Source organism: Marmota monax, unplaced genomic scaffold, assembly GCF_021218885.2.
Source record: "Marmota monax isolate L192 unplaced genomic scaffold, Marmota_monax_Labrador192_F-V1.1 WCK01_AAM20220418_F8-fsc00007, whole genome shotgun sequence".
Taxonomy (NCBI): Eukaryota; Metazoa; Chordata; class Mammalia; order Rodentia; family Sciuridae; genus Marmota; species Marmota monax.
Window position 1 is genome coordinate 909482 of NW_026692781.1, and position 24429 is coordinate 933910.

General features: G+C 36.6%; 1 protein-coding gene across 1 annotated transcript in view; it reads left to right on the plus strand.

Annotated features, from left to right (window-relative positions):
• The first annotated feature begins 3743 nt into the window (after positions 1–3743).
• Positions 3744–24429, plus strand: part of Csrnp3 (cysteine and serine rich nuclear protein 3) — a 197568-nt gene continuing 176882 nt past the window's right edge. Inside the window, exons 1-2 of the mRNA XM_046447402.2 lie at positions 3744–3811; positions 21232–21402. The gene's annotated coding sequence lies outside the window, so the exon portion shown is untranslated. The remainder of the gene's footprint in view (positions 3812–21231; positions 21403–24429) is intronic.

Genomic DNA, 24429 nt, shown 5'->3' on the forward strand with positions numbered 1-24429 from the left:
TGTGTTGAAGCCCAAGTGTGGAAGCCGTGGTCTCCATTCCATGGTATTATTTGTGAGGTGGTGGCTTAGTGGCAGGAAGTTAGGTCATTGGGCGGGTGTGTGCCCTAGAAGGCGATATCAGGATCCCAGTCCCTCCCTCCCTCTCTTTCTTTCTTTTTTGTGAGCGGGGCACCAGGGATTTAACTCAGGGGCATTTGGCCACTGAGCCACATCCTCAGCCCCATGTTGTATTTTATTTAGAGACAGGTCTCACTGAGTTGCTTAGCGCCTCCTTTTGTTAAGGCTGGCTTTAAACTCCTGAGCCTCCTGATCCTCCTGCCTCAACCTGGGGAGCCACTGGGATTACAGGCATGCACCATGCACTGAGCCCTAGTCCCTTTCTCTCTTTTCTTCCTGGCATCCTTGAGGTGAGCATCTTCTTTACCTTAAGCTCCCACTAACACGCATTGTGGTGTCAAAAGTCTAAAAGCAATTGAGGCCAAACCACCATGGACTAAAACCTCTGAAACTTTGAGCTCAAATAAACATTTCCTCTTTTTAAACTGGTTAATCACTATTTTGTCATGGTGATGGAAAGCTAAGGAAAACACCACCTTGACAGTGTGAGGTATCTCATAGGGGTTTTGATTTGTATTTCCCTGATGACTAATGACATTTTTCAAATATACCCATTGGCCATATTTTTGTTTTATTTGAAGACATGTCTATTCAAGTCTCTTGTCCATTTTCAGTTGGACTGTTTTTCCACTACTGAGTTGTTCAAAAGTCTTTATAAACATTGCATCTTGACCCCTTAGGGTACTTACCACTTTCATTGCTTTAATCATCCCCTGGATGCTGCTAATGAGAAAATGATGTGACTTCATTTTTGAAAAAAGCTTCTACCTCAAAGCCTGTCCAAGGAAGGAGGTGTGACCCTTGTCCTTGGAAAAACCCTCAGAGCACTCCTAGGCACATACCCACCCTGCTGAGTTGTTTGTCTGCAAATAACAGGAGAGATATGCAGCGCCAGGTGTCCCGCAGCACCAGGTGTCCCTGACTCAGTTAGGCTAGGTGAGGACCCATAGCAACCCCCTAGCAACCACCAATCAGCATGAGACAGGCAAAATACCTGGGATGCCAGATGACCCCCCTGTAGTTTATGGTGGTTGATAACATGTTGGGAAATCATGTAGTTTAGCACCCTCGTAGCTTAAACCAATCAGTTCAAAGGACTCCCCCACCCCCTTGTACTAACCAATCACCCCTACCCAACTTGTTCCAGCTACTGAATGTGCTAATCAATGTTAAGAGTTGTTGTTTGATTTTCCCACGGTGTGAAATGATTTGCTGTGTGACGCATAGAGTATCCCCAAAAAACTATAAAATCTCACTGAACAAAGGACCAGGGCTCACTCCCTGGAACCACTGCCTCCAGAACGGTTGTGAGTCCAGGCTCGAGCTTGCAATAAAGACTCTTGTGTGACTGCATCGGATTAGGCTCCTGGAGGTCTACTGGGGTCCCACAAATCTGGCATTACACTGCCAATTTCCAAATTAGACCCGCACCCCAGACCTATCCATGGGTTCAACTAACTCTCAATGGCACCATCATCTGTCTGGAAGAAATCTGGTCAGAATTTGGCTAAAGAAACATTTGTTTGAGTCTCAGTCTGTAGAGACAGTTAGCCTCAAAATCACCTGGGGAGCTTGCTAAGAATGCTGAGTCATGAATTCTACAAATGGGCTGATTTATTAAATCCGCTGTGAGGCCCATGAATCTATATTTTTAAAACTGTTTCCTCCAATGATTCTGATGCAGATGTCCCCTATCACCCACTTCAAGAAAGGCTATCTATTTTATGGATTCCTCCATTTAATCCTAACAACAGAACGTTTTTTGAAAGTTTCTTCCCAGTAGAAGCTTTGAGGGGAGTGAGAATAAGTTATAGTTTTAATCTTCCTAATTATCTCTGGCAAAACTTCCCTAAACTACTCACAATAACCATGCAAACTAAGTAAAATCAAGCTTTTTTTTTTTTTTTTCAGTGCTGATGTTAGCACAGATGACCCCACACATGATGAAGGCGGGAGATGGGAAGCAAACCTCAGATCAGCAAGCTTTTCTTTATTGTGTATTCAGCGGCGGAGTCAATAGGTTGAACATCTGGCACAGCTCATTTTCAGGGAAAAATGGCGGTGGGCTGAGCAAGGGTCTGGGTTATATAGGCTTTGTTTAGGGTCTGGCAGGAGGGTAGTTCCTGGGTTCTTTGTATTTGGGGTCCTGCTGACCTGGTTGGGGGCGGGGGACATGAATTTGAATGGGGAAAATTTCCTGGGGCTTATTGTATTGGGGTCAGCTGACCCATTAGGGTAGGGAGTCAGGTGGCAGTCAGGTGCCAGTTTCTTTTGTGTTCCTTCTCTCTGGCTGAGGCCTGGGCTTTTCAATGACAAAAGCTTAAATAAATGTCCTTGGACTTATTTTCCATATCCTTCACCAAGGATCAAACCTGTGATCTCACTCGTGCTAGGCAAGTGCTACACCACTGAGCCATACCCCACGCCAGGGAATTTCTATCTAAAGTCATTTTCAGGTTAAGTCACTAGGCACTCCCCTCTTAACAAAACTTGTAAGTCTTTCTGTACAGTTATTCCTGGACTATGGATGATTTTCCTTTATGCCAGTTACTCTTAAAAATAAATACTTGCTTGCCATCTGTATGCATAACTCTATGGTAGAGATAATATAAATTGATACAGATATAAATCCACTAATTTGTATCTCTCCAAGGGAACTTTTTCAGACCACTCTACCATAGGAAGCTCAATTAATAGCATTTTTATCATAAAAAAACCCTGATTTGTATTATAGTTTTTTTTTTAAATAGCCTCTTGAAGCTGCAGATGCATTTGCTATGCAGATTTAAAGAATTTAATTTGATAGTCTCCCTCAATTGTCCTTCTACTCATGTTGTGCTTCTTAGTTCAGAAGTGAAATTATTTTTTCCCAGAGTTATTAGACTAAAATCAGAGTTCAATGAGTCACTTTGAGACATGGCAACCAAGTGACTGATTTCCTTTTAATCTTTAACAAACTCCATTATTCATAAATTGATTGTGGCATTTAAGGAATCTGAAGGAATACAAACCACATAATTATGAAATATTTGAATATTCTAATATTCAGGATGAATATATATATATTACCATGATTAGTCCCTAAAACTCATTTTGAATGGAAACTTGCCAGAGATTGCAGGGCATAGAGCACAGGGCATCTATGCTTTGATTCCTTTTAATTTTACATCTTTGCAAATATTATATTGATGTTCAGCCTCCCTTCTCTATCTTCATACCTAAATGTACAATAAGGAGGCAAATGTTTCCACTGAGAAAGAAATCAATGGGAGATGAAAAAAAGTCCGCAATTTATTGAGGTTAGGTTTGACCATGGGTGTTCTGCTTTCCAAGTGGGTGAGGCATTACCCCTATTTTCCTAATTCCAAAATGGGCTGTTTTGCTTCAGCTGAGGTCACCTGCGGACATTTTCCATAGTTTGCAGCTATTCTTCGAAATATCTTTCATCCCTGCTTTTTCTCCATATTTCTTTTTTTTTTCTTTTGCCTTCCGCTCTCAGCTGCAGGGATTTGTCCTCTAAAAGAATGGAGGTGGGAGGGAACAAGGAATGGAAGCAAGCAGGGAGCATGAGCTAGAGAATGCCAGGATCTGGCTTTTGTCATTGGTTGGCTGCCGCCTGATGGATAGAAGAGGGAGGAGTGAACTCTCTTCAGTGTGTTCTGACGGAGCCGAAGTACAGAAACCATATTTACAGGTAAGGGCAAAAATTTTTAAAAGAAAAAAAGAAAAGAAAATTCTTTTTTTCTTTGAAATAGAATGCCTCTCAGTTCTTATTGAAAGAATTTTATTCTATGGAAATTAATCTGTAGATATTTCCCCAAAGTGTGTCCCTTTTATTTCTTGAGAAAGCCTTGCAGTGAGCTGTTCTTTCTCTCTGCAAAACCCTTAGCTGGTTTAAAAAAATAAAAAGGAAAAAAGAAAGAAAAAAGAAAGAAAGAAACACCAGAGGAATTTCTTGTCCTGGGTAACTTTCTAAGCAAGTGTTATTGAAGCGAAACTAATAGATAAAATGAGTCATCAAGTGTCTTTTTTGTTTGTTTGTTTTTGTTTTTATTCAAGCTTGTGCTACTGGGAATCAAAGAAAGAATGAGAAAAGCTTGGTAAATTCCACAGGTCCTGAGAAAAATGGAGCCTTCTCTCAATATGAAATAGAAAATTCAGTGTCTTTTAATCTTTACAATATACTAAATGGCTTAGGAAAATTATTCTTGCAGGTTGTAGATTCTTACACTAATTTAGAATGAATGATTTGTGCACATTTCAGCCTTTTACTTAATTTACTCCTGTTGATATTTCATGCTGTTGAATAGTTGTATCACTGTATTCACTAAATCTTATGCTTACGTGGTAATTCATAACTATAGTTAATGGATATACATTGGGCTGTTTTTATTTTAAAACTCAGAAACCTTATTGTGAAATAAGGTTTGCTTTAAAAAATAGCATCTTAACAGGCAAGTTTCTTTTATTGATTAGATATGTCTACATAAGAATTCCATCACAGCATTTATATTGCTGGAAATACCTCTAAGGCAATATTTTAAAATATCTCTGAGTTAGGATTTTACTTTACTAGTTGTTTTCCTGATCTTGTCTTTTATTTTCCCTTAGGGAAGATAGGGAAAATTTCTAAATATGTAGAATACATGACATAGTTACGATAAAAGCAAATGAAAAATAGTTTTATTCTGTGTCGTTTAATTCTACATGTATTTAAGTTCACAAGTATAGATTATTTAAGAGTGAGGGTCTTCGTTAAAATTGAGCTTTTAAGAAATATTACAGAATCAGTCACATTAGCAACCAGTTAATACCTGTTGATTAATAAAATGAAAGTATTGTCACAATGGACGTAATTGGTCATGCTTTTTAATATTTTATTTGAATGAATTATACCTAATAGGAGTGACTATATAACTTCTAGGAATTTGTCTGTCTTATTTTTGTTTTTTGGTTCTTGTTTAAAAAATAGATGTGTCTTTGAATAAAGACACAAAATAATGGTTCTTGCAAAATTAAGATCGGTGGGGGCTAAAAACACCTGGCTATTTGGTAAATATTATGCAAATGATTGAAGAAGTATCTTAAACTTTCTATATGTTCCAAATCTAGTTAACAATATGTTTACATGCGTACATGTCATGCTGACACAAGCAAATACTCTTGCATGATTTTTTTTTCAACCATTTCTGGATTTAAAAAATCTGACATAATACTGAAATTTTGCTGTGTTTCTAATTATTGAAGGATTTTTCTGATTTTAGTTTTTCAAGTAAAATATTAGTTGAAATTAATTCTCTCTTCATAGATTGGAATTTTGGTAATATATAAGACCAGATATTCACCTCCTAAAATGTGTTGCAGAAAATAAGTCAATGCAGCTACATGTTTTAGAAATTATAAATTCTGAGCAAAACTACCTCTAGGAATGAAGGGGAATTGATGAAAATTAGGGAGCAGAGTTCCACATGGTTTTAAATTATTCTGTTTCCTTGGAAACCAGCTGCTGCAGATGCATTTTGCTTTCTTTGGCTAAAAATATCATCCTTTTAATAATCGCTAAGGGAAAGGTTCTGAATAAACCAGAGTATATTGTGGCTACTTTTTATAATTTCCTTAATGGTTCACATATTTTGGATGAAAAGTAGATAAACCCTTTCTCAATCAGCATTTCCTATCAGCCACTGGCAGACGTCTGCTGGTTTTATCAAAACAAGACAACTGTGGTAGCTTTTACTGCAGAGGGTACTGGAGAAGGGGGCGGGGAGGGAGAGAAGAGGATGTGTGTGTGTGTGTGTGTGTGTGTGTGTGTGTGTGTGAGAGAGAGAGAGACAGAGAGAGAGCCTGTGAGCGCACGCCTGCCTGTGCTGGAATGGTGGTGAGAGAGAGAGAAGCATGAAAGAAAACAACAGTTAAGAGGCTCCCATCCAAATGAAGGATGAAACAAGGCAAATGAAAACCATGTCAGGCTGCTCAGTTAGAGATGGCAATCCAAACCCATTTGTTTTCCTAGGGTGCAAATATTTTTAACATTTAAATGTAGGTTTTTAATGGAGATCCTTATATTGTTTTTATTCTCACAATGGTTTATTTCCTTTTTTATTTATGTTTGCAGTGAACATGACAATATTTTTTTTAAAAAAATTAATGTATTGGTAAGGCTAACCATATAAAGAAAAGCTTGGAGTATATGTTCAGGCTGTGCATAGTGGGGAGAATTAAATACATATTTTGGCATAATAGAGTGAGAGTTTTTAAACTTCATGTCCAGACCATATTTCACTATAGTCATTTTCCTTATCTTGGTAATATATCTAATAAGTACAAAAAAATGACACATTCCAGCAACTTAAAAATAATCAGATTTAATATCAGGGTAATTTATTTTAAATTTAATAAGATTTATACATGCACATATATTTTTATGCTTTCTTTGAAGCATTTTGCTTTATTTGAAAAGAAAACTTTTATGTGGCTTTTCTCTGATAAGAAAAAATTCCACAGTTATTGGTATTTTTTTTTACTCTAGGCAATTTCTTAAATTAAAATATTTTCATTATGTACGCTTTTAAATCAGCATCGTCATTCCAAACACCATTTTTTCTTTCAGCATTTGTTGAGAGGAAAAATCATCATAAAGCTGTTACAGCTTTCCTATTATTGTTATTATAATTCACATGAGACTACTAACTCTCTTTACCATTCATTTAAGTATTTTTGACATGTAATAGTTTATTTTCATAATATTAATCTTAGTCTATTAGATTTAGTGTTAGCAATGAAGCAAATAAAGTACCACACACTTAAACTATGTGTTAAAATATTTAATATATAGCCAATACATTATGTAAAGTTAAATTAATTTGGTATGTCACTACTTCATTTTCCAAAAGGGATTAGAATTGTGGGAAGATTTCAATTTTATCAATTAACATGGGCAAAGCACTTCAATGTCAACACTATCAGCATAGAAACAGAATCACACTCAACCAATCAGAAGGACTAGTAAATGGGTTATGTAACCTGCATAAATGATGCCTGTACCAGACACAATCCAAATTATTAAGTGTATTTCAGGTTCCAGAAAATAATGTGTTACATAGGCTTAGGTGATTTCTAAGTTAGATAATTTAAAAATACGGTTTGTTGATAGTGTCTATTTATTGCTTCATGCTCCTTTTTTTTTTCTTTTTTTAAATATATATGTTCTTATGACTTTATTTTATTTATTTATTTTTTATGTAGTGCTGAGGATTGAACCCAGTGCCTCCCCTGTGTTGGGCAAGCACTCTACCACTGAGCCACAATCCTAGCCCCTCATGCTCCATGCCCCTTTCTTTGATAAAAGCATCCTGCCCAAAATCGTAGGTGAGGTTGCAGGGTCTTCTTAAGTCTCACAGCGTGTATAAGAGAAATGAAATATTTAATAACTTCCTTTATAATATAGGTAAGCAGCTTTACATCTATAATGGAAATATTCGAGTTTGGCAAATAATTCTATGTTGCTGGAAATGGAGGAGTGGGATTTACAAAAAATGGAAATAACACCAGAATAAGAAAGCATGGGTCACATTTCACCATCTCTCCTTGTGGTATGTAAAATAATCTAGAAAAATGAAGAATCACATTAACATCTATACTACCGGACGCCATAACTGAAAAACATTGCTGATCAGATTTTATTTTTGTCTTTATATTTAATACCTGGTAGTTCCATATAAGGCTTATATAGGAATGGAAAGGGAGTTAGTCCAAAGCAGTGTCATTACTCTTTAATTACCATTTTTGTAAATTGGGGAACAAATGTGGATTTGGTTATCAAACTAATGATCACATTTGGATGCTTTGCACATCTCCATGAATCATTTGGGCCAATCATTGAATTTCTTGGTCAGATCTCAGTTATTAAAATGGACTAGATAGTTTGACCTAAAAATTATTGAATGTGCATGCTCTAAGAATACAAATTCAGTAAAACTTTTCAAGTACTGAATTTAAGATTATAATGATTTTGATAAGTGTCAATGCTAGTTTTAAGCTTCAGGTTAGCAAGGAAATCACTTTGACGTGAATCAATTTCAAGATTGATTTTAGTCTTGCAGTCAGAAATGAAGATAGTGGCCCTGTGGTCTGTTTTCTAAGACCTCTTAACACTTCCCAAACAACAACAAAGCATGGTGCACACAATACATTTCTCTGTTTTTTCTGACTCATGCACATTAGTTAAAAAATGACATGTTTTTAAAGAAAAAATACCAATAAAATAGTTTTATACTAATTTTATATATTTAAACAACATTTAGTATAATTTACTTTAGGCAAATAGTCAATTTTCATATATCACTTGTGAATATTTTAGTCTTCTGTTACCGTGTAAGCATAGGACTCACCTATAGAGATAACTTTTTCCAAGAGCTCTCATTTTGCCTGTGAAGTAAATAAGGCACACAGTTTATATTTTTTTTAATTGGAAACTAAGCATTTGCTCATGCAAAATAATAACCAAATGCTATGTATTTGTATTAAATATTGGATATTTATGTTAAAGGTGCCCACTGAAGTCATCTAGGGCTGAGTGCCAAGTGGGAAACTGAGCTGGAAGACTCCATTATAATCTTTAGTCTTTAGAGGTCTTCATATGACATATAGGTGAGGCTAATGAGAGAAGCCCATCCTGTCCTGTGCTGTCTGCATGGCTTCTTGGTGTCCTCACCACAGCCATTTCTTTGTTATCTCTGTGGTCTTTTTTTTTTTTTTTTTTGGTACTGAGGGTTGTACCCAGGGGTGCTCAGCCACTGAGCCACATCCCCAGCTCTTTTTCATATTTTATTTAGAAACAGGGTCTTGCTGAGTTGCTAAGTGCCTTGCTAAGTTGCTGAGGCTTGCTTTGAACTCCGAATCCACCTGCCTCAGCCTCTTGAGCTTCTAGGATTACAGGCGCACCTGGCTCTCTATAGTTTTATACTCAACTATCTGTCTTGTAATTCTTGGTGCCAAGGTTTTTCTTTTTTCTCTGTATCAATGCCTAGCACAATGTTAAATATGCAGTATTTCCTCTAAGTTATTTTTCTGACTAAATACTTGGGTGGATAGTCCTGTTAGTCATCTAGCCTTCCCTAGCCTCCCAGGGGCAGACATTCCTACATCCTAAGGCAGTCCTTTCCTTTCATGTACTTCTCTAGGAATGCTCTTCAATGTGACAACATCCATGTAGTGTAAATGTCACGAAGCCAGCAAAATATCATATTGCATTTTTTTTTGTACGAACTCCATTTGAATTTTCCTATGTTATCAAGGGATTTCATTTGCATACATTCCCTATTTCATGCTGCTTGGCTTTGTTTCATTATAATAACAGTTGGCCCTTCATGTCAGTGGGTTCTACACCCATAGATTCAATCAATCACAGATAAAAAAAATATTTGGAGAAAGCAATCGCTTCTTTGCTGAACATGTACAGCCTTTTCTTCTTGTCCTTATTTCTTAAATTCTATAGGATAACAACTATTAATTTAGCATTTACATTGTGTTTGGTATTATAAGTAACCTACAGATTATTTAATGTATACAAGAGAATGTGAGGTTATATGCAAATATTCTGTCATTTTATATAGGGGACCTGAGCATCTTTGTGTTTTCTATCCTGGGAGGTGCAATGTCTTGGAACAATTTCTTCTGGTACTGAGGAATAACTATTTTATTTCTTATACATACAGACACATACACAAATTATCATACACTAACCAATGGGTTAATTGTCAGTTAATGTAATTTACTATAATGCTTTTATTTATATGTAATATAATTATTAAATGATGTTGACATAAGAAAATACAGACATGTATATTTAATCAATCTCTTATACATACAATCTAGGCCAATAAATCCCAGTCACATAAGCTAAAAATGTCCAGCAATATTTGATTGGTTAAAATGTTTGGGCCTGGGGCTGTAGCTCAGTGATAGAACACTGGCCGAGGGTGCTTGAGGCCCTGGGTTTGATCCCCAGCACTAATAACAAAATTGTTCAAGTCCTTTTATGCTGCCCTTTGTCTGCTTTCTTCCAATTATGCAGCATCTGGTGAACAATCTTAAGCCAAAATGCATGGCAAGTGACATTACTCTGTCAGCTATAAAGAAACAAAGTTTGTGTACTTTCATGTTCAGAAAGGGGCTTAATATGCCTTGTGATAAAGGAAAGCCAGTAATATGAGACTCCAAAAAGTCATTTGATATAAATATCACCATTGCCAGGTAGAACTGGCAACACCCCCTCCCCCAAAAAATAAAACAACAACAACAAACAAACAAAAAACAAGCCATACTACCCCGGTGATGAGGAGTCTGAAGAGAAATAGTGGTTACCAATGCCAGTGGGCCATATGTGTGTTCATTTGTATTAAAGCTGTGCTGTGATATACATGTTCTCCTTAAAGAGGTGGTTCAGTTAATCAGGCCATTGTGTGTTTGTTTCTAGAAATGCATCTCCTGGGCTAGTGGGATGTTCTTAAGGCAGGGCTGGGTAATCATGTATGGGCTGTGTAATGGGCTTTGCAATCAGACAACACCCTCCTACTCCCCATTTAAATTTGTGCTAATTACTTAAGTTATATGAATCTCAGTTTCCATATCTATAATATTCATTATCTGTAAAAATTTACCTAAGTCATACTGGTAGATATATAGAGAGCATTCTTCACTGCAGAATTTGGGACTTAGTAAGCCATTATATGCATTTTAGTTGTTTCTGATAGTCATCTTTTTCAATTTACAAGGCAAGTGTGGAAAGAGCGAAAGCAATCCTCAAGGTTTTTAATGACTTTCCAGGTATTATTCCTCTTTAGTGGGTGAAAAAAAATTATTCTTAATTGGATAGTTTATTATTATTATTATTCCATATTAACTATAATTAAATCGTGGGGGAGTTAGCTGACAGGTGATAGAATTGTAAAAACAAATCTCAGAATCATTAAAGAATAACAATGGTCTGAATTTCAGAATAGAAAAATAAAGGAGCACTTTCTAAATTGGGGTATAGTTTTGAGAAATGAAATTGGATATTTCATGAAGTAAATTTTCTATGGTAAAGAGTTTAGAAGAATCTGGATATATTTAAATAAGACACATTTTTGTCAAGGTTTTAACTATACTAGCACATTTTGAAATTCTCAGAGAAGGATATTTAATATTAAAAATTTTCCAGACCTATATGATTATATATCCTCTTCCTAGCACCTACACACATACACACACACACACACACACACACTTATCACCTATTAAAATTTTGTGGCTCATATTTTGTGTAGGTTAAATAGATATGCATTCTTCATCAGAGGAATGTATTCAAGTTTTCTTTCTTTCTTTCTTTCTTTCTTTCTTTCTTTCTTTCTTTCTATTTTGCTTTTCAATTTATAGACAGCAACATGTGCCCTTCTGTTTAAAATATTTGCTGTCCAAAAAAGTATTACATAAAATATCCTGATTCCATTTTGTTTAAACTATTCTTTAGAAAGGAAATTCTGGAAACAGCTTCTTTGTCGTCATATAGTGCCTTCTATTTACCTTTGTTTCCATTTCAAGTATTCCTTGGTTATTTATCAAACATTTATTGAATTTCTGAATAAGATCTCATTGAGTTGCTCACAGTCTATCAAGAAATTAGCAAGGAAACCTATGCAGTTTTATATAGAAGGGTGCAGCACAGCCATGAAGAACAGTCTTGGGGTGACTAGGAGAAGCTGGGCTTTGGTCCCAGCCCTGCTAGGTATTACCTTTGTCCATGTACATAAGTTACTTACATTCTGTGCTTCATGTTGCTCAATGACAAAACAGAAATAATACTTAATTCATAGTCACTGTAAGTGCAAATAAGATTACATGCTCACAGAATTTGGTTAGTATCACTAGGTAAGGACTTAGTAATATTATTATGATGTGTTTATTTTTCTGTTTATTTTACTTTATACAAAGTAATTTATTGACTGAAAGAAAGAAACAGAACGTGATTTCCAAGGAATTCTCATTTAAACTCTGGGTATAAAGATTGCCCATAACCTAATTCCTCTGCTAAGGTAATATAAAAATAAAAGCCCAGTGGTACTCTTTATAGCTGTAGTAAAATGTTTCTGAACACAATATTTACCAGGAAGAAGAAAACTAAGTAGCTTAGACACTTACACACATATACATAGAAACCCATTTGAAAAAAATTATTAAGTATATGAGAAAAAAGTTCAGTCAAAGTATCCAAAGAAAAGAATCTCAAGCAGGGAGACACTGTCAAGATCTTCAAAAGCATATACTGATAAAAGCATGTTTTGAAGTGTGTTGGAAATGCCTGGGTTTGAATTCAGATTCTAAGACTAATTATCTCTGTGACATTGACCTGATCTTCTAACCTCTCTGTGCTTCATCTTCTATCTCTAAATGATGTTAATAGCAATACCTACCTGATGTGGGTGTGATAAAGATTAAATGAGTTTATATGTTGTATTAGATTTCTTTTGTTTGTGTAACAAATAATTATAAGCTTAACAATGCAAACCACATCTATTCATTAAGTTACAGTCCTGTGGGACCGAAGTCCTGACAGTGTGGATATATTCTTTGCTCAGGGTTTCATATGGCTGGAAGTGTCAGTTTTGCTGAGCTCTTTCTTAACTGCTTTGCTCTGGAGTAAAACCTACTCTGTGGTCATCCTTGCCTTTAACAGAATTCAGTACCCTTAGGGTGATGTGCCAGCAGTCCAGTCTCCTCCTTGCTCTCGGCTAAGGGCTTCCCTCGGTTCCTAGAGGCTGCACCATTTCCTTGTCATGTAACCCCTTCCAGTTTCACACAGATAGTATCACTCATGTTGAATTTCTGCCATCGTTAGTATATGACCTCTACGACATGATTTAAAGAGCTCATGGGATTAGCTCAGACCCACCTACATAGGCCCAACTATCAGGTCGCTGGTTTGGGGACCTTAATTCATATATAAAACCTTTTTTGCCATACAATATGAACATAACCACAAAAGTGTTATCTTAGCATCTTCATAATCCTGGGGTTACACAGGTATAGGGCATGTGCAGGAGGAAACAGGGAATATCAGGGGCCATCTTAGAATCCGGCCCACTAATGAGAAAGGTACCAGGGCAGTGGTTGGCATGAAATAAGCAGCATGTATGTGTTGACTATGATTATTATTTTGAAAAGCTTTCAAATTTACCAAAATTAAAAAAAAAAAATAGCATTGCCACTGTATTTGCAAAATTCTGTGAAATCCTACCCCAGCGTAACATTAAAGAAATACAAATTGGCAGAACCTTTCTGGCAATCAAATTAGCAATGTGTTTGGAAAGTCCACCACTTCCACATCTAGGAATTCAACTAAAGATATAATCAGAGATATGTATAAGAAAAGAAAATGTTAATTATACTGTGATTTAAAATAACAAGTACTTGGGAAAAAACCAAATATGTCCCTTCAGAAGTATTTTTGAGTATTTGGGCATAAGTATTCAATGAAATACCATGTAGCCTTAAAAACAAACACAAAAAACAAGTGGAACAAAACATGTGGGGCTGCAAAATATTGAATGAGGAGGGGATATTTTCACATGACAGATGAAAAATTATAGCTTATTAAAGTGCATATATCATGTATTAACATGATATATGAATTGATTACAATTCACATTCCTTTGTGAAATGTGAGGTAGGCCTTTGGCAAAACCTGGTCACTTGATGAGGAAAAAAACATACCTTGACAAGCCTCCTCAGTTGCTGCAGGTCAAACAAGATTTCTGGAGACTTTGGGAGCCCCAGCAGCCTTTTGGGAGAGTGAAGCGGGGTTTTGGTGAGATGGATCCATTTGACAAGAAGGGCTCATGCCCCAACTCTGCCTGATCATGCCTACCCACCAAAATAAGGGCATCCTCAAAAGGAAGAGTTGGCATCACTTCCCCTAGCTTCCTGTGGTAGCCATCCACACAGTCTCTCAAAGAACAAATTGTATAATCTGACCTTCACTCCTAATTCCTTCACTCCTAATTTATATTCCTGTTTATATTGACCTGGCTTGATTTCACTCTCAGTTAAGATTTTAGAGTTTTTTTTTTTTTTTTTTTTTTTTTTTTTTTGTTGTTGTTGTTGTTTTCACTGTAATGTTAAGAATCCTGGAATACTATGTACCAATGGCAGCGAGATGTAGAAATGAACAATTGTTAGAACACCCACAGTAGAGGTGAGTAAACACAGGTAGAGAGCAATGAAATATCTTCCTCAAGAAATCTGAATCAGGAAATGGTAAAAGCAGATCTTGAAGAAATGGGCTTTATATGAGCAATTCCTAGTGGGTTCTTGGACTCTATATTTACAAACAAACAAACAACAACAAAAACAAAAACTCCCTAAGATTTTTGTTGTTGTTGTTCTGAAGATGTAACCCAGGGGTGCTTTACCACTGAGCCACATTCCTAGCCCTTTTTCTTTTTTTGAGACAGGGTTTCACTCAGTTGCTGATGGTCTTGTTAAGTTGCTGGGACTGGACTTGAACTTGTAGTTTTCTTGTATCAGCCTCCCGAGGCACCAGGATTATAGGCATGCACCTGGCTCCCCAGGACTTTTGAATGATTATCTTAAGGTAAACCCTATTACATAGCACAATACCGCTTCCCCTACATGAAGACAAATTAGTAGGTACAGTGAAGATTGTCTTTTTTTTTTCTTCCTAAGATTATTTTCAACCCCTAAACTCACAGATGCAAGTGCCTTTAGTTGGGGGATCCAAAGATCACCACAAGTTCAGATTAAAACAATTCTGCCCATTTACCATTCAATTCCAAAGGAGATATACCAAACTACATAGTCAGTAGTAGGAACTAGTATCTTTCCACGGACCCTGAAACTAGGCTAGTTTCTTCTACCCCTAGCTCTTGTATGACTAAATTCTTGATAAAAAAAAAAAATCTATGCCCAGATCCTTGTCCCATGTTCTATTTTCTCCCCCACATTCCCAGGAGTAATCAATCTACATTCAACTTTATTCACCTTTATTCTTCATTTATCTGTACTCCAATAATTTGTCCCTATTTTTTATTTAATTTTCCCTTCTCCTCCTCCTCCTCCTCCTCCTCCTCCTCCTCCTCCTCCTCCTCCTCCTCCTCTTCTTCTCCTTCTCCTTCTCCTTCTCCTTCTCCTCCTTCTCCTTCTTCTTTTTTTTTTTGGTAATGCTGGGTGTAGAACCAGGACCACATACATGCTCTACCACTGAGCTACCCCCAGCTCTGCCCCCATTCTTATTCTAGTTCTTCTCAGTTTATCTCTGGTAAGCAGCTCAAGCTCATGACTAAACTAGCATATAACAGGTATCCTTGCAGTGAATGGGGGAGGGAAGAATGTAAAAATATAGATACAGTTGTGGAGGGTTACCATTAAGTACATTTGGACTCTGGGTGGTTTTTTTTTTTTTTTTTTTGTAGCAGGTATTGAACCTAGGGGCACTTATTCACTGAGTCACATCCTCAGCCTTTTTTTTTTTTTTTCTATTTTATTTAGAGACATGGTCTTACTGAGATGCTTAGGCCCTCACTAAGTTGCTGAGGCTGGCTTTGAACTTATGATTCTCCTGCCTCAGACTCCCGAGCCACTGGGAGACATATGCCACTGTGCCCAGCTGGGTGGGTATTCAAGAGTCTCAGCCCACAATCATAAAATTTCAATCATAGGATATTTTATTCTGTAAAACTTGCCTGATAACACAAACATTTAAGGCTCATGGGAGGTACATATAAGTTCTAAACTTACTATTTTTAGAAAACTCACTTCTATTTGTAGAAAGGTCAGTGTAGCCAACATTTCTGGTAGTACTTCCTTTGAAGTGGTAAATTAAATTTTTATATTCATTGAATAATCTGAGTCAGTGGTTAATTTACTTATTTCTCATTACAACATAAATCAAGCATAAAAATCAGTAACTTCTCATTTTCTATTCTTACTCTTAAATATTAGCAATCTCCTTTCCCTTTTGAATCTCTAGGTTCATGTAAACTTACTAAACTGTAATTTTAATATTTTAACTCAAAATCTGATTGCTCTATGTCTTAGTCCATTTAGGGTGCTACAAGAAAATGCTATAGACTGGGTGGCTTATTAACAGAGATTAATTTCTCACAGTTTTTGAGGATGGAAGCGCAAGATCAAGACACCAGTGATTCAGTCAGTGTCTGGCTAGGGCTCCTCATTTCATTGTAACCTCACAGCAGAACAGTGACAGGTCTCTTCTGGTGACTCTTAGAAGCCTAAAGGCATTAATCTGAGCTCATGACTTTATCATCTCCTGAATACCCACCTCCTAACACTGTCACCTTGGGGCTTAGGATTTAGCATAAGAATTTTAGAGGAATACAAGCATTCAGATCATAGCAGTCTATTTTTTTAAATTAAGTTTCTTATTGTTGCACTATGATTATGTATTATAGTGGGATTTATTATGACATTTGTACATGCACATAACATAATTTGGTCAGTTTCATCAGAGCAGTATATTTTATGAATATATATAATATAACTATTTTCATATTAAATGTACTATTAAGGATTATATTTTACATGCTTCTCAAACAATTATTGTATATAGGATCAGTAATAATATAGTATTCCCAGTAGGTACAGTTTTTTGAAAAACAAAAACAAAACAAAACTAATAAGGCATTGACTTTTTGGAAATAAGGGCCTTCGTTAGGGATTTCTGAGGCAGGATTCTGACTCCTAACAAATATACATCCAATAGTTTTAATTATTGGTGCTAGAAAACATAAATCAAGTCATCTGTATTTCTCTCTGTTTCATAACAGTTTCTTTCAGCCATATACTAGCAAAACACAGCCTTCTGTTTTATAGGGTGGTTTTTGATATTATTTAAGATTGCTTTCACTTGATTATGTGAAACAAGACAACTTCAATACAGAACATTACTATCTTCTCCCTTAGCCATCTTCCTTCCTACCTGTAACTACAGACATCTGAACTGGAGTAACATCTTAATCTCTCTCACTCCTAAATTTCTCCTTGTATAATCTTGCTCTGTTGCCATGGAAGTGATTATAACGTGTGGCAACTTTGGTCATAAGTCCAGAGAGTATTACAATGAAATCAGATTGGTTAAAACAAAGTAGAGTGAACATTTTCCTTTCTCTGTCTCCTAGGATTTTTTTCCTTCCTATTTTTGTGTTTACTCAGATACTTAAGCATAGGTCAATTTTTGTTCAATGGCTGTGGAAGATTCTTCAGAGCCTCCAGGGTCTATGTGTGTGAATCTAACAAATCAAATTATTTACATTGATTTCATATTAGGTAAAGAAATCAATTGAACATTTTTGTTGTGCAACAATTCCAAATAGTTTCCTAGAGCTGATAATCATATAGTACAACATTTAAAAAAATCTACCTCAGCTGCTTTCTGTCTTTCCAAGCATTTATACAATACCTTTAAAACCTCCACAAGTCAATTGAAGACAAGATTGTCCATCTAACCAAACAAGGTCACATTTGATCCCCAAGACAGTTTTTAAGATAGATACCACTTGGTTTTCAAACCAAATCAACTCAAAGTCTGATTTTTGTAATACCTGCAAGTAGCAAGTAGTGGTTGTATATTTAATTTTTAAAAAAAATGTTGAGTAAGTAACTTTAGGAAGGATGTGAGTAAATTTGTTACTTTGTGCCTCTATTTTCTCATCAACAAGTAAATTCTTGATGATTATTGTCATCCATGGCTTTTTCTCTATCAAATTTAAAGAAGTATTTCTTTGGAGTGATGAAGGGAAAGCTGACTTTTTCATTTTCACCTTTATTTTGCCGAAACAGATTGGTAGAAAATATTGGAATTGGTCTTACTTGAAATCTAATGTATCTCCACCATCAATTAATTGGCAAATATAGAGACCAGCAGTTCTGAGTAAGATTAGGTGTCCAAATTGCACTTTATCACCCTGTCTAGTTTCTTTCTCAATGTCCTCTGCCTCCTCAAGGAATCTGTTGACTTCTATAGGCCTCTGACTGGTTAGCTCTACTGACATTAGCTGTTCCTCTTTGCTACTAAGCCTTCCCTAGGTATTTTCCTTACTTCTAGAACTTTTCCTTCCCCCATTAAATCCACCTTCCCTTTATTATAAACCCTCATGAAATAACAAGATAAAGAGAAGTCCTTCTAATATATAAGCCAGGTCTTGTCACTACATCACTTCAACTCTGTAGTGGGTTCTATCTCAATTATAGAAAGAGCCCAAGTCCTTAAGGGCCCTGCACAATCTCGCTCCAGACACTAGCCTTCTCTCTTCACCCACTGCATTGCTCTCAGGGTCTTAGCACACTCCATTTCTTTGTCCTGATCCATTCTTCCCTCAAAAGTCCAAATTGCTGGTTTCCTTTCCTCTTCTGGGTCTCTACCTCCTCACTGTAACATTAGCTCACTAATGAAATAAAAATTGAATGTTCCTTCTTTATGGCCATAGTCATTATGTCATCTAACTGCTTATTTTTCTCTGTAGCACTTATCTCCATAGGGCATTATATATTTAATTTATTTACCTGTTTACTGTTTATCTACCCCTATTCCAACAACTCTCAGTAAGTCAGCACCATTGGAATAAGGAATTTTTGAATACATTGCTTCTTTATCTTTCCCTAACAAGTTAAATAGTCCCTGGAACATGATGTTTACTGAATAATGAAAGGCCTATAAACAAAGGTCAAAGTCCTTTTTCCTATAAAATGACATAAATGACCAAGAAGGACACTCGAATTCTCTGGGGGAAAAAATGAAACAAAGCAAAACAAAGTGTTGTTGTTCAGGATGCTGTAAGGTAAAGGCAGGTCTGTTGAGAGCCAAATCCACGTGCCAGCTGGGAGTGTGAGGAAATAGGAAATACAAAAACAGCAGGATAGTCAGCAGAAGAATCTGGAGCAAAAGAGTCCAAAGAATGTAGTCCCTAAAATTAAGGGAGACCATAGGTCTGTGAGGGGCACAAGGAGGGTGGCCAGTGGTCAGTCCTAAAGGTACTACCTTTAAAAAAAAATTCACTCGAGTTAGATTTGAAGCTTGCTTAACTGCTCAGAAGGCATGGATAGAACTGCCATGCTCAGGTTTGATGGCAGCATATAATGTGCAGGTATTTTTTTTTGGAAGGCAAATTGGTTCTCTCAATCAATGCATCTCTAGTCAAAGTGTGTTGAATGAATGGGCAAGAGAATGTTGATTCCCTAGTCTGTTACCTCTCCAAGTCACAGAGGTAAGTCTTTTTTTTTTTTTGTCCATCTATTAGAACCAGTCCATGTTGGAAATTACACTACAGTGTAATCTAAAAATTGCTCCTATAACTTTGTAAACCAAAATAATGAGGGAAAGATGAATGCAGAATATGAAACCTAAGGGTATAAAGGACTGCTTCTAAAACTACGGGGCACTGGCCAAGTTTAAAGTGGATTTAACTAGGAAAGCATGGAGCCAAAATGACGCCGATCTCTGTAGTGGCCTTTCCCAGGGCCTGTGCCTCCATTCCCCAGTTCTGCACAGTTCACACTGTGTACCACCTATGGTCTCCTTGATTATGAGGCCATTTACTATTGTGCTCTGCTGTTATTTTCCTTTGGGTTAAGAAGTATTTCTTGGAGCCTCTTTTAGTCAGTATTTTTTATGCTGTGACCAAAAGACCTGAAAAGAACAGTTTTAAGGAGAAAAAGTTTATTTGGGGCTCACAGATTCAGAGCCATCTGTCCATAGTTGGCTGATTCCATTCCTCGGGGTCTGAGATGAGACAGAACATCATGGCAGCAGTGTGTGGCAGAGAAAAGCAGCTCAGTGCGTGGCCATCTGGAAGCAGAGAGAGACTTCTTCTCTCATCAAGGACGAAATATATACTCCAAAGGCATGCATTCAATGACCCACCTTCTCCAGCCGCATCCTACCTGCCTGCAGTTATTACCCAGTTAATCACTATCAGAGGACTGATTCAATGATTAGGTAAAAGCTTTCATTAGCCAATCATTTCACCTTTAAACCTTCTTACATTGTCTTACATGTGAGCTTTTGTGGGACACCTCATATCTAAACCGTCAAGAGTTCTTTTTTTTTTTTTTTTTTTTTTTTTTACAAATAATAGTACATAAAAGAGAAGACTAAGAGGACTCAAGATTTTATTCCATTAGACCCAATTTACTTGTTGAGGTTTCTTGCCTCTGTAGGAATTTATGTTTGCAACCCTCTGATCACTCTAACTGTTCCTCTGTAACTATGAAGAATTCTTTTTTTCAAGAGGTTTAATGATTCATCTAATGTGACACTAAGAAGTTTTCAAAAATGCATCTGGCTACATCTGATCGGCTTTCACTGACCATGTTGATACAGTGAAGAGGCTTAAATTAATGTTTTATCCAGCAAAAGATTTAGGGACTGTGATTTGCCATGTATAAAATCTATTCAGCCAACCTCTTTGGCATTGGACTTGAGTATTCCCCGTAGCTCTGCTGAATTGACTGGAAACATGATAAGGCATCTAAATTCTGCAGGTATAGCCATCCCTAGCAACCAATTTGATTTTTGATGGACAAAGAGCCCCAGGAAAGTAGATGCCTTTGTACCCAAGAAAAAAGAAATCCACAGCAGGAGAGATATACCCTAATCAGTATGCTCTGGATATGACAGCATGCAAGTGAGTGATCTATTTCATTCTGAACTCTGGCTCTGTCAATGACTGTACATGATTTACTAGAGCAAATCAAATAAATGTATTTGACTCCTGTTTTGACATTTCAAAACACCGAGGCATATTTCCTTATGTAGCACTCTTATTCCACATGCTTAATTTTTCCTTTTTTCTTCTAAGTCATGCTACTAGAATGACAATGAAAAGAAGAATGCATCAGGGTAGAATTATTTTTGGTGCTTCCCAACATTATGGGATGAATAGTTTTCTGCAGGGATATGATAGTGTGGTTCATGTGGTTAAAAAAAAAAAGAAGAAGAAGAAGAAGAAAATTACAGTCCCTAAAAAAGGCTTTAAGACCTTGACTATGCAATCAGCGGTCAAATACTTGAATGCTCTGTTGCTCCTGTTCCTCTTACAGGTACATGTGACAGCACTGCAGCTATGAGTGGAATTTTAAAGGGGAAGTTTGAAGAAGTTGACGGCTCCTCTCCCTGCTCCTCTGTACAGGAATCAGATGATGATGTTTTTAGCTGTGACAGTGCTGAGCGTGTTGATAGTGTCAATCCATCCACGTCTAGTCATTTTACCCGTGAGTATCTAAAGTTGTATTTTCATGTTGTGCTATAAATTGTACTGAATGGTCAACTCTTGGTGACTTTAGATTTATCCACTGGCATATATCTTCTCCCAACTTCATCAGACCAAACATATTTGCAAATATCACTCTGATTAATTAAACTGCAGAGTATACTTCTGAGGGCTGGGGATATAACTCAGTTGGTAGAGTGACTGCCTTGCATGCACAAGGGCCTGGTTCAATCCTCAGCACCACCAAAAAAAAAAAAAAAAGTGCTAATTAATGAATAAAAAATGTTTTGAGAAGCCTACGAGACTTGTACCTAACATCCATCTGAAAACCAGAATAAACTTCTGTTCATCTCTATGGAATGATTATACAGGAGGCAGAATTGAGGCCAATCAGAGGTAAGCAGATAGCAACTGAAAATAATTTAGCATGCATCTTCAGTTTTCTGAGAAAGCCATTTTTGCAAATCAAATCAATTGAGCCATTTAGAGCATTTGATATTGGTCAATGAGTTGTGAAATATCTGCAGTGGGAACACAACACATCCATTTCCTAGGCAAGAAAAATGATTTTCTTTTTTGCAGTGTGGAGATCAGACCCAGGTCCTCCTGTATGCTAGGCACATGTTCTCCTACACTAAGGTGAGAAAATGACTTTTGTTTTAAAAAGAACGCTGCTTTTGAAATCCAGGCCTTGAAAGCTATAAACTTCTATAGTTGTCTCTCTACACAAGTAAAACAGATTCAAGGCCAAGTTCATGCACTGGAATATGGGCAGCTTTCTTCACATACATACTTTAGAAGTTAATGAACCAAATTACTTAAGTTCATATGGCATGGTCTAATTTTTAATTTGACTAATTCTCACATTGCATTCCTTGCAAAGATGCACATATGAAGGTTTTCTATAGATGAACCCATTCCTATAGCTCTGTGTCCATTCAACTTCAATCATTAAGGGAGGGGGATCTCAAAGTTATTTTTTAGAAGAGTTAACACTTAAAGCAAAACTAAACAAAGTCAGTGAAACCCATAAATTATAAACTCCCTTTTAAAGTTGCACTCCATAAATAAAGGTTAAAATTATTCAACACAAATGGATATAATTTAAGAGACGTAATTTTCACAATAGGATAGTGGGTTTTTTTTTTTTTGTTTTTTTGTTTTTTTTGGTGCTAGGGATTGAACCCAGGGCCTTGTGCATGTAGGCAAGCACTCTACCAACTGAGCTATATCCCTAACCCAGATTTGGGAATTTTAAACTCACCAAAAACATCCTTTTAAAATTCACACTAACATTTATGTACTGTGATTCTAACTATTAAAACTACATTTTTTATCTCTCTTCCTTCTCTCCCCAAGAATTTGAAATTTTTTGAATTTATAAATTCTCCATCATTGTTAGAAGAATTTAGAATTCAAATTTATAAATTCTCCATCAGTTAGAAGAATTTAGAATTCAAAATAGATAAAATTTTATAAGAATGTTTAGCCTTTGCATTATTTAATCTCGTGATTAAAGTCACTTTTTTTTTTTTTTTTTTGGTACCAGGGATTGAACTCAGGGACACTTAACCACTATGCCACATCCCCAGCCCTATTTTGTATTTTATTGAGAGACAGGGACTCTGTGAGCTGCTTAACACCTCGCCTTTGCTGAGGTTGGCTTTGAACTCATGATCCTCCTGCCTCAGTCTGCTGCTCTGCTGGGATTACAGGTGTACCAGCTTAAAGTGACTTTTAAAATAAAAACCATTTTTAATGTAAAAAATAATGAGGAGATAAAGGAATACTTGGCAGGGGAGAGAGAAGGTAATAGCTATTTTGAGGACAAAATTCTCCAGTTACACAAAATTATAACCAGACCCTGGATTTGGGGGAGATACATTTAATTTGAGGTTTGCTTCTAGCCTTTCCACACCTTCTAAGTGATTGTAATGTTGTAGAGGACACTGATACAGCTTTTTACATTTTACTGTCACCTGCAGCACCTAGAAGGTATGCATGTTAGAGTTCTTTACTGAGTGAGCACATTAATGTCAGACAATTCTTAACAGCTGGAAAAAATGAGTACACTCACTGCCTGGCTTGATGGCACATGCCTGTAATTCCCGTGGCTTGATAGACTGAGGCAGGAGGATTGTGAGTTCAAAGCTAGCCTCAGCAAAAGCGAGGTACTAAGCAACTCAGTGAGACCCTGTGTTCAATCTCTGGTCTCCTCCCACACCCCCCCAAAAGAATGAGTGCACTGGATGTTCTTATCCTTAAGAAAGCAATAGTCTACATTTAAATTCAACACCCTTGGGAACACTGTAATGATGCCCTTTCTATGTACTTTGAAGAATCCTTTTCTAAACCCCAGAGCACTAGCAGGAGCTGCCTAGCGTTTCTCAATCTTTTTTCCCCCTTTTAACCACTCCTGAAAAGCACCATCAATCTAAGGCCCCATTTCTTTGAGGTACCACCTCATCTAGTACAGTGCAGCATTTTCCACACCCTTGTGCTTTTTTTCTTTTTCTTTCTTTTTTTTTTTTTTTTTTGTAATCTTCAGCATGCTTCCAGACTCCTTGGTGTCTATGCCTTTTCTAAAGTTACAAATTGGTTCTCTCCTGGAAAAATCAATTGCTAGACTTCTCTATGCAAGATATCTATTGATTTCTATAGCTTGTGAGTTCACAAAGTACCTATAATGTTCATTTAAACATCACCAGATCTTACAGAAGTGACTCAAGAGGTTTTCCTGATGACACTGTTGTTCTGATGGTTTAGAGGAGTTGAAACATTATAGGTTAGGCAGAATACCTGAACAGGTCTGTGGAAGAGTAAAAGTTCTAGTGGAGAGGGGTTTTATTTTTTAATAACTATTTTGATATGTGATCCTAAGTATTCTGTTTTATCACCATTGCTATAGTCCACTGAGGCAAAGACACATATCCAGTGTAGTCAGTGGAGAAATAATTGGCAGCTGCAAAGTTTGATGAGTCTTTTCCAGCAGTGCTGTTAATGCACTTTTTCTTTGTGAATTTTCAAG